Source organism: Cyprinodon variegatus, unplaced genomic scaffold, assembly GCF_000732505.1.
Source record: "Cyprinodon variegatus isolate N-32 unplaced genomic scaffold, C_variegatus-1.0 Scaffold699, whole genome shotgun sequence".
In the NCBI taxonomy this organism is placed as follows: domain Eukaryota; kingdom Metazoa; phylum Chordata; class Actinopteri; order Cyprinodontiformes; family Cyprinodontidae; genus Cyprinodon; species Cyprinodon variegatus.
Window position 1 is genome coordinate 394,856 of NW_015151152.1, and position 10,275 is coordinate 405,130.

General features: G+C 36.1%; 1 long non-coding RNA gene across 1 annotated transcript; it reads left to right on the forward strand.

Annotated features, from left to right (window-relative positions):
* Window positions 1-8,152: 8,152 nt before the first annotated feature.
* Window positions 8,153-9,808, forward strand: LOC107097461. Its single transcript, XR_001481836.1, has 3 exons — window positions 8,153-8,300; window positions 8,391-8,495; window positions 9,725-9,808. It is a non-coding gene; the product is annotated as an uncharacterized LOC107097461 (long non-coding RNA).
* The last annotated feature ends 467 nt before the right edge of the window (window positions 9,809-10,275 follow it).

Consider the following 10,275-nt stretch of genomic DNA (forward strand, 5'->3'; position numbering starts at 1 on the left):
TAGAAATGACTGCTTTTACTTAACTGATTATTGATGCAAAGTAAGCGCCAGACATTTTTGAACACTGCCCTCAGGAAGTCATTATTCCCGCTTCATAACACCAAATATTTTTTCCCTCTGGAGTAAAAGGGAAGCAAATATGAACAGAACTTCTGCTTTTGAAAGACTTTCTGTTGAAGTTTCTCCTGCAAGACGCTCTCTGTCCCCACAAATCCCCAGGCTGAGGACAAGAAATTTAATTTCCTCTTCTTCTTGTGAGTTTTTATGGCGGTCGGCAAACTACTTAAAAGTGAATAACCACCAACAACTGATAAGGAGTTAAACAAGGACACAGGAAACAAGATTTACCCTCAGAAAAAAAACAAATTAATATTTTTCCAATCTGTTTAACTTAACCCAACATGATAAATACTCAATAACATTCGCCCTCATAATTTCTAATTTATCTTTAGGTTATTGTCACTCTGCCAGTTTCTGATGTTCCTACTGGTTTTCCATCCTGCTTTCCACCATTTCCCAGTTCAAATCTTTCACTTCAAGATACTTTTCTGCAGCTTTTTCTATTATTTTATTTTTTCGGTTTTTCTCGTCCTCTGACCACTACAATTGATCACTTCTACCCTAAAAATAACAAAATCTTTCCTCTTTACAATGAAGGAATCTCTTTCAATTTTGGGATGCTGCTTCAGAGGTTTTGAATTTGGCATTTGCTGAACTGTTGGTTTGGGTTTTTCTGACTGGGATGGGATCCTTTTTGCAGCTTCAGCATAAGTTATTCCAAGCTCTAATTTCACTTTCCTAATTTCTTTCGATCTTTTACTCACTTCACATCCGCGATATGCAGCAGTATGTTCTCCACCACAGTTATAGCATTTGATTATTGCTTCTTTCCCTCATTTTCCATATTCATGCTCTCCAGCTTCTACATCTCTCTACACCTTCCACATCGCTGTTTTCCTTTACAAACTGCTGCTATACGTCCAAATGTTTGGCATTTGAAGTATCTCAGAGGTGGAGGATTGTAAATTTGAACATTGTAGCTCATGTAACCAATGAAAACCTTATTGAGCAATTGCTCCTCTTCAAATTTGATTAACACAGATAAGCTGTCATACCTTTCTCCATTTCTTGTTGATTTTAACCATTTCACTTCTTTTAGTTTTGCACCACTTATGTTTTCTAAGTCTCTTTTTCAGAAACTTTTAGAGGAACTCCTCCAATGACACCCCTGCTAGTCTTTTTGTTCTCCACCAAGCTGCACTGAACTCTTATTGCTTAATCTTGTTGATCCATATTGCTTTGCCTTGTTGAGGCTGTCTCTGTAGTTTATTAACAGGTCTCCACCATAGAGGATTCTGGCACTTTGGACTTCTCCTACAAGTTCATTTATGGATTTTTTTTAACTGAACTGGATTCCAATCTGCAACAGAGTCTGTCTGATTAACTAGTTAGAATATGACTTTCTAATCATTTAGTTTTCCTGTTGAATGTATAGATTGTTCATCACTTGACTGTTCTGACCTCGATTCCCCTTCAGTTTATCTCTGCCTTTTCCGCTCTCTGTGATTTTTTGAGTCTACTCTCTTCCAATCTTTTTTATTTTTTACTATTTCCTTCTTCCATCCCACAAGAATTGCTCCCTGTTTCCTCGCTACTCACGGCCCAGGACATTTCTTCACAAGCGACTTAGAAACACGTGTCTGTGATCATTCCACTACAATGTACAGAGAGGAAGCTAGACTCATAAAACCGAATTTCTTGAATTCTTAAACTACGTCAGATATGCTATTTTTAGTCATTGATTCTTGATGTGTGAAATAAAAATTATGACCAGTAACAATTAGATTACAGAGATCTGAAATTCCCTTTTAGACATCCAGAATGTTTATTTCAGACAGGAATAATGTCATCATGAATATCTGAAAGTAATGGCCCAATACACATGAATGGGGAAAAGTGACATCATTTGTCCCAGTAAGAATAACATATCAGATATCTGAAATATTTATTTTAGATAGATAAAAACAAATATATGTTAAAACTGCCACTTAAAATAAGTAAAGATTTGTAGATATCTTTAATTCAGTTCTTACTAGTACATATTTGATTCCAGAGTTCTTAAAATTTTATTTCTACTGGTAGAAATGTAATTAGGGATATCTAAAATACAATTCTGACTAGGACTATTGTAATTGTGACAAGGGAGAATACTTTTGTGCTATCTATAATAGAAATGTGACTAGTCAGACTGCATATTTTATGTTAAAATGGTGCTTCATTTCTTTTTTGAATGTTAGTCATAATTTGTTTTTAAGTATATAAAACTGCATTTTGGATAGGCATTATCAAAATCTAGATATCTGAAATTCCAATTTAATTAGTCATATATTAATAGTTGATATCTGTAATTATACTTCTACTAGTAGAAATATATTTTAGATGTCAAGAATTAGATTTCTGGATATCTGTAATGTTATAGTCATTTTTGATATCTGAAATAGAAATTATGACCAGCAGTAACTGTCATAATGCTAGCTCTTGGACTCTTAAGTAGGCACACACACAGAGAGAGAGGCAGATTTAAACTGTTTATTTTCAGCATCTTGCAAGGAGAGCAGAGGATGGAAATTCGTTATTTTTTTATAAATTAGTGGTTTTGAGCCCTATATATGTAAAGCACTAAAAAGATTCTCTCTAACATCTATAAATATAAACATCAGTGTATTATGGTTCTCTTATAGGAAAATAGAAAAGCATTCAATAATTATATGTTTGAGCTCATTTTTGGAAAATACAACAACCTAATGAAAGCGTTCGTGTTGAGTAACTGTAGGTACATCAACCACCACCCTTAGAGCACCCCAACCAACTTTCATTACAAAGTTACCTTTGTTTGGATAGATTCTAAAGATAGACTGCTTTGGAAAACAACCAATCTAGTTGGTTAAAACTACTCTAGTTAGATCAAACAATGTAATGATTAAAATCTGAGCAAACCACTGGAGACAGTTGTAACTTTGGTGTTAAGTAGTATTTCTCTCCAAAAATACATTAACAATGTACCTTAGATTTTTTTAAAGTTGTTATCATACTTCATTATTTTGGCTAATGTGACTAACTTGTATTGGTTTGCCCTAGTAAATATATAGATTGGGTAAAAACACTGCCAAATCAGATTGGTTGGTTTAGCCAAAAGACTGGGAATAAATATTGAGCTGATTTGTTGAAAGTAAACTGAACGCACATCACTGTGACAGTGTCACTTAAACAGTCATTAAGAAACTGGATAAGGTTGAGAAAAAGCAGAACTGGATCAGGTTTTTGTCCAAGAAGTCCCCGCATCGACCGCTCTCGCCTATATGGCTGACAAGATTTAGGAGCGCCATCTTGGGGCGGTCGAGTGCTCTCCTCAGTGTAATGTGTTGACCAGGCGCAGACTCAATTTTAGTCAACTATAACTCGCTGAATATTGAACTAATTTTCATACTTTTTTTTCCTGAAAACGTTAAAACTATAGCTATTACACCAAATGGTGCATTTAAATATTCTTAGTGTGTTTAAAAGAAATATAACATTTAGACATGATTTATATATGTTGCAAATAACAACAACTCATACATTATAAAAAATTTTTTACTACCATATACAAACACAAAGTTGTACACAAACACAAACATATATATATATATATATATATATATATATATACCTTAGGAGGTGATGGCTAACCAACCAGACATCGTGTTGATCGANGTGCAGATGCACTCACACCTGCCTGCTGCCATTCCTGAGCAAGCTCTGCACTGCTGGTATCCCGATCCCGTAGCTGAACCACTTTTCAGAGACGGTCCTGGTACTTGCTGGTCTTTCTTCGGCGCCCTGGAGCCTTTTTGGCAACAATGGAACCTCTCTCCTTGAAGTTCTTGATGATGCCATAGATTGTTGACTGAGGTGCAATCTTTCTAGCTGCGATTCTCTTTCCTGTTTGGCCATTTTTGTGCAGTGCAATGATGACTGCACGTGCTTCTTTAGAGATAACCATGGTTCACAAAAGAGAAACAATTATGCCAAGCACCAGCCTCGTTTTAAAGTGTCCAGTGATGTCATTCTTACTTAATCCTGACAGATTGATCTCCAGCCCTGTCCTCATCACCACCCACACCTGTGTTAATGGAGCAATCACTGAAATGATGTTAGCTGGTCCTTTTAAGGCAGGGCTGCAATGACGTTGAAATGGGTTTCGGATTCATTTTCTAGGCAAATAATGACTTTGTGATAAATTGCTGTTACGCTGATCACTTTTTATAACATTCCGCAGAATATGCAAATTGTCGTTATAAAAACTGAAGCAGTAGACTTTGTAAATATTAACATTTGAATCATTCTCAAAACTTCTGGCCATGACTGTATGTTATGAGATGAGGTGCGTGTCGAGGCGTGATTCATATAGGGGAGGGGTCAAAATTGATCACGTCCGATGCCTCGCTACCTTGATCCGAAAGTGAACGCTTCGGAAAGTGGTCCAGAAAGCACGAGAACTTCGACCATGAGAGCAGTAGCAGGAAAAGATTGGGGAGCAAGTAAACAATCATTGGTGCATTTTTATAAGGCCTTCATGAGATCAATAATAGATTGTGGATGTTATATATACGGAGCAGCAGCTAAAACAAAGTTAATGAAAATAGAAAGAGCGATTAATAAAGAAATGAGAATTTGTATTGGTGCAATTGGAAAAACACCAACTACAGCAATGCAGGTAGAGTTAGGAGAAGTGCCTTTAGAATTAAGAAAAGATCAGCTTATGGTTACATATTGGTGACGTTTACTTGGATGTGGAAATGAAAATATAGTAAAAAGAGTTATAGAGGAGAGTTGGGAATAGAATTGTTTTAAAGGTAAAGGTTTTGGATGGATAATAAAAGATAAATAAGAATATAAAATAGGAAATATATGGTTTAATTCACCTAGACCTATAAGTAATATCCCTATTTGGTTATTTCCAAATGTCGAGATAGATTTTAATATAATGGAATTTAAAAAAGAGTGGGTAGACAGAAGTAGAGGTCAAATGGCCAATCATTATATCAGAACTAAATATTATAGCTATTTAGATATATATACAGATGGATCTAAAGGTGATAAAGGAAAAGTAGGTATAGTAATATACATTTCACTGATGAAGGTAAGCATTGGGAGGAGATTACCTGATCAGATGTCAGTATTTACAGCAGAAATGATGGCAATAATTATAGGATTACAATGGATAGAGGAAGTAAAACCAGATGCTTTGTTGTGTTGATTCTTTGGCAGCCCTTTACAGGATCCAACATATGAAATCAGAAAGAGAATATTTATTATTAGAAATTCATCAAAGTTTGTTTAGAATAAAAAAACTTTATATAAATGTAAAGTTTTGTTCGGTTCCAGCCCATGTATGAATAAATGGGAATGAAAGAGCAGACCTGATAGCTAAAAAATCAGTCAGAACAAATAATATTATAAACATACTGTATGGGAAAGGAGAAACTAAGACAATAATTAAAAAGTAATTAAGGAAAAATGGCAGAATAGATGGAACATAGATAAAAGTGGAAGAAATTATTATAGTGTACAGAAATCTAGTAATGCCAAAGGTGTGGTTAGAAAGAATAGAAGAGAGGAGACTATTTTAACAAGGCTAAAATTTGATCATACTGGGTTAAATAAAACATTATTTTTGTTAAAGAAAAGTGAAACAGATGAATGTATAGAATGTAAAGTAATAGAAAATGTAGAGCATATTGTATTATATTGTAGGAAATACAATGAAAAAAGGACAAGATTAAAACAAAAAACAGACAAATAGGTATGTTTCTTTCCTGTCTCCCGATGCTCCCGAGTTCTGCCTATCGGTGTGACATCATCAGACACTCAGCAGCACTCAGTGATTATTAACCAGCAGCTACTTTGATGTTTAAGTGAAAGTTAGGAGACAGGTTGGTTAAAACAATTAGAGATCATACCACTGAAAAATCTGTCTGTTTGACATATTGAGCTTTTTCAGCTAGAAATGACAACAGATTGTAAGTTTAAACTTTTTATTATTATAATGCAGGAAGCTTCATAAAACATAGTTTGTTCTTTACTAGTTAAAAAATCTTGGCTTCTCAGAGGACCATGACTCCCAGTTACAGGTTAAAATGTTTTCTTACTGTAAAGACAGAATCAGACTGCAGAGCTTCTACAGATCTAGAAATGTTTTTTTCTGGCATCATTATCTTAGTAAAGAGGTTCATTAAACTTGTAGATTTAAAGGGGAAACAGACTTACTGGGATATGCAACATGCAATAAAATATATCTCCAAGTTAACCAGAAAGTTTACAAGAAAACAAATATGCGATATTTAAAATGCAGCATATCCATACTTTTCAGGATGGATGGAGTTGAAACTGTACATTTTAGGGATGCATGATTTATTGAGTTTGGCATTGGAATCGGCTGTTATTCATTATTTTTTGTATACATTAGTGCCTTTGGGCCTTATACATGTAATGCACTAAAAGTTATCTCTCTAACTATTGATAAATATAAATATCTGTGTATTATGGTTCTCAACAATAGTAAAGCTTTCAATAAATATATATTTGAGCAAATTTTGAGAAAATACAAATACCTAATGAAAGCGTTCGTGTTGAGTAACTGTAGGTACATCAGCCACTACCAAAGTGTTAGATAAACACAGCCTATTGACAGCTGGAGTTAGGCACCAGCACCCCTCCCAAAACCCACTTGGTTAGATTAAGCGTGTTAGAAGATTCATGGATAACGTCCAACCCGATTAAATCCAAAAACTTTGGAAAAACTATTATGTTTGAATAGAAATAACACCTTTCATTTTGCTTATTATTGCCCATTTCACAAACACATCACTGTCTGCTTGAGCTTATTTCACTAAAATGGCTGAAAAACAAGCACCTTAAATGATTGTTCTCTTCTAGGACATTTTACACAAAAAAAAACATACAAAAGATGTAATTATACACACCAGTCATTAACACTTTTAAAGGAACTTAAAAGGGGAACGAAAGAAAAACAATTGCAAAAAAATCAGATTTTATTTCAAATTGTAGTTCTGCACTCGACCATTAGGTGGCAACACGTTCACATGAGGCTTCATGAACTGTGGGGGTCGTTGAAGCAACTTGGCGAAACGGTTCAATGCCTCATGAGGCTTCATCTCACCATCACTAGTTGTGACTTTAGTGTTAAGTACTATGGGCTCTATGCACAGCTCCACTACTTCCTGAATTTAATGCCGCTCCTTTGTTTCCTGTCTTTCATTACTGGACGAACTGATTAATCCAGGTGTGTCTGGCCAGTTACTTAGGTCATACACACCTGGATTAATCAGTGCATCCAATCATGAAAGACAGGAAACAAAGGAGCTGCATTAAATTCAGGAAGTAGTGGAGCTGTGCATAGAGCCTATTGCTGTCCGTTGAGCAGTAATTAGTGTTGGTGCCGTCAGCTGCCAATAATCTTTCCAACAGCCAAATCTGTCTTTGTTGCGCCCCTCAAAAGAATGGATTCGGTGCCGGGGTACGTCATTTCTAAAAACCAAAGAGTACAATTGACACAATTGACAAATTGTCTACAATTGACAACTACGACAAAAGGTTAATCGGACTTTTTGGCAGCTCCATTAACAGTAGTGATGGTGAAATGATGGTACCCTCCCGCCGGCGCCGCCGAAGTTCTCGCGAGTTTTTGAATAGGCTCCCCCTGGCGCTCAGGCGGGAAACTGCTGTGCTTCCCTACAAATTCCATACTGACGGTGCAGCAACATAACATCATAACTGGTTCGCCACCAGACCCAAGGCTCTTGTGGCCACACAATACAGACACCCCATGTTCCAAAAACTCATTTCAGAGAGATGCTTATCGAACCCATCCGCATCGATTTGGACACATACACTGCACAGGTTTAAACAGCATTCTCTTCCCCACACCCCGCTCTCTCTCTTGTTTTCTGCGCAATCACAGCACTTCTAATGCGCACATGATTCAACGATTGCCGTACTGCCTGCCCGCTCTCACTCGCATTAAAAAACACCACCTTGCAAAGTCGTAAATGCGGGATAATTCAAGTACACAGTGAGGTGCTACTCCGAGAATTTTTCGACTCTCAGGCATCAGACCAACTATCCGGGAATCTCACCGGAACTCCCGGAACTTCCGGGAGACTTGGATAATGTAGTCCGAGGCGATTCGCTCTATTGTTACGCAGACTTGGATCTACTTTCAGACTGGAAAATTGGAGGTTTGGTTTTATTCAACCATCAAGATCTTGATCCGTCTTTGAGGTGAAATGATTTGTCGGTTTTATAATCGGCTGCTGTGTGTTTCTTAGGTTCTGTTAAAGCGTCCTGTTTCTACAGTGCTGGACATGACGTCATGGCTGGGTGGCTGCTGTGTTCCCTGCATTCTGCCCTTATCTTAGTGTTTGTTTCAGCAGGTGAGTGACTATCCAGGCCAGGGTCGGGAAAACTGACTGATATCGGCTCAGTTTAGACAAATAAACCGGGTAACTGGTCAAACTGGATGGCTAGTGGCTAAACACATTTGAAACGAGCTTTCATACTTGGTTCAGAAACTAAGGTGGACATTTCTAGATGGTCATTTTTCTTCCAAAACATGTCGGTTAAAAATCGCGGTGAAGTTAGTTTTACAGTGGATATTCGATAGACATTTGCTCCGGGTACACTGCGATCAGAGGAAGCCGCCCCAACACTTCCAGTGTGCACCCTTATTATAGACTTGTGAAAACAGCCACATCGTCTACAAACTTTCTGTTTTCGAAATAAAAATGTAGGCCTAGATATTGAAGCCTAGGAGCTATCAAACTAGAATTTTGATATATATCATATTTACGAAAAATATATATATTTAGAGATGCCATATTAAAACTAAAAGGTGTATCTCATGAAACCAATGTAGAACCATGATTTCTTATAGATTTTGTCAGTCCACAAAACCTGAAACCTCCTTAGGACTATTGCCAAAATATATAAACTATTAAGAAACTTGAAATGCACAAATAAAAAGGCATTACTCTTGATGCCAGTGGAGAAGTATGTTCCCATTTTGAATCAATTGGTTAAATGACCTGGTAGCTGCTAAGCAAAAGTGCTCATATTTTCATACCAATATTGGATAAAAATAGAAATAAAGATTTGAAATGCAAAATTAAAAGGTGTAACTTTTGAAGACGATGGAGTAGTATGATCCAACACTGATTTTGAGTCAATTGATCACATTACCTGGAAGCTATTGAGCAAATATATGCTAATAATTCCATTTAAAAATGAAATAAAAATAATTTGAGATTTGAAATGGAAAAAATATAAGGCGACACTTTTGAAGATGATAGGGTGCAATGAACCAACACTGATTTTGAGTCAACTGATCACATGACCTGGAAGCTATTGAGAAATCATGGCTCTACAGTGGTTTCATTAAATACACCTTTTAGTTTTAATATGAAATTTCTAAATACATTTTTTGTCAATATAATAAATATCAAAATTCTAGTGATGGCTTCTCTGCTTCAATGTCTAGAACTACACTTTTATTTTAAAAACTGGAATTTGGTACGAGGTAACCGTTTTCACTCGCTGTGTTTTTACTGTAAAGTCTATAATAAGGGGGCACTTGAAGTGTTGAAGCTGCTTTCTCCAATCGCAGAGTAACCGGAGCAAAGGAGAGGATTTCCCGGAGGGGAGAAGAGAAACAACCGATGGAAGAAGCGGTTCAACCGGAGCAAATGTCTGTCGAATATCCAACATAAAACTAACTACTAACTTCACCGTAAAACTAACTTCACAGCAGCCAAATAAATTACTCTGAGTGGAGATTATTCTAATAGATAATAAACGATGTTAAACTGAAAATTTGTTTTCTTAAGAGGTCGCTTAGAAAAGCATAGTTTGGCTTTCAGTGAAACGAGATAAAAATTTCATTTGAATATAATTTTTGTCCAACCAGGAAGCTTTATGAAGGAAATGAGAAGTGTATCTTTTGAAACGGGGCAATTTATTAAAAAATAGCATGGGCATAGATAATTAATGCAAGCACGCAAGCAAATATTTTATAGCACCTATTTATAAAGCGGCATAAATAAATTGTACAATCAGATTGTTGTTTTCTTCATCATTGAATATCTATCTGAACCAAACTGAATTGAATTGGCCCCTTGTGAACTTGACTATATATAAGGCACAATTTATCTTCATTAA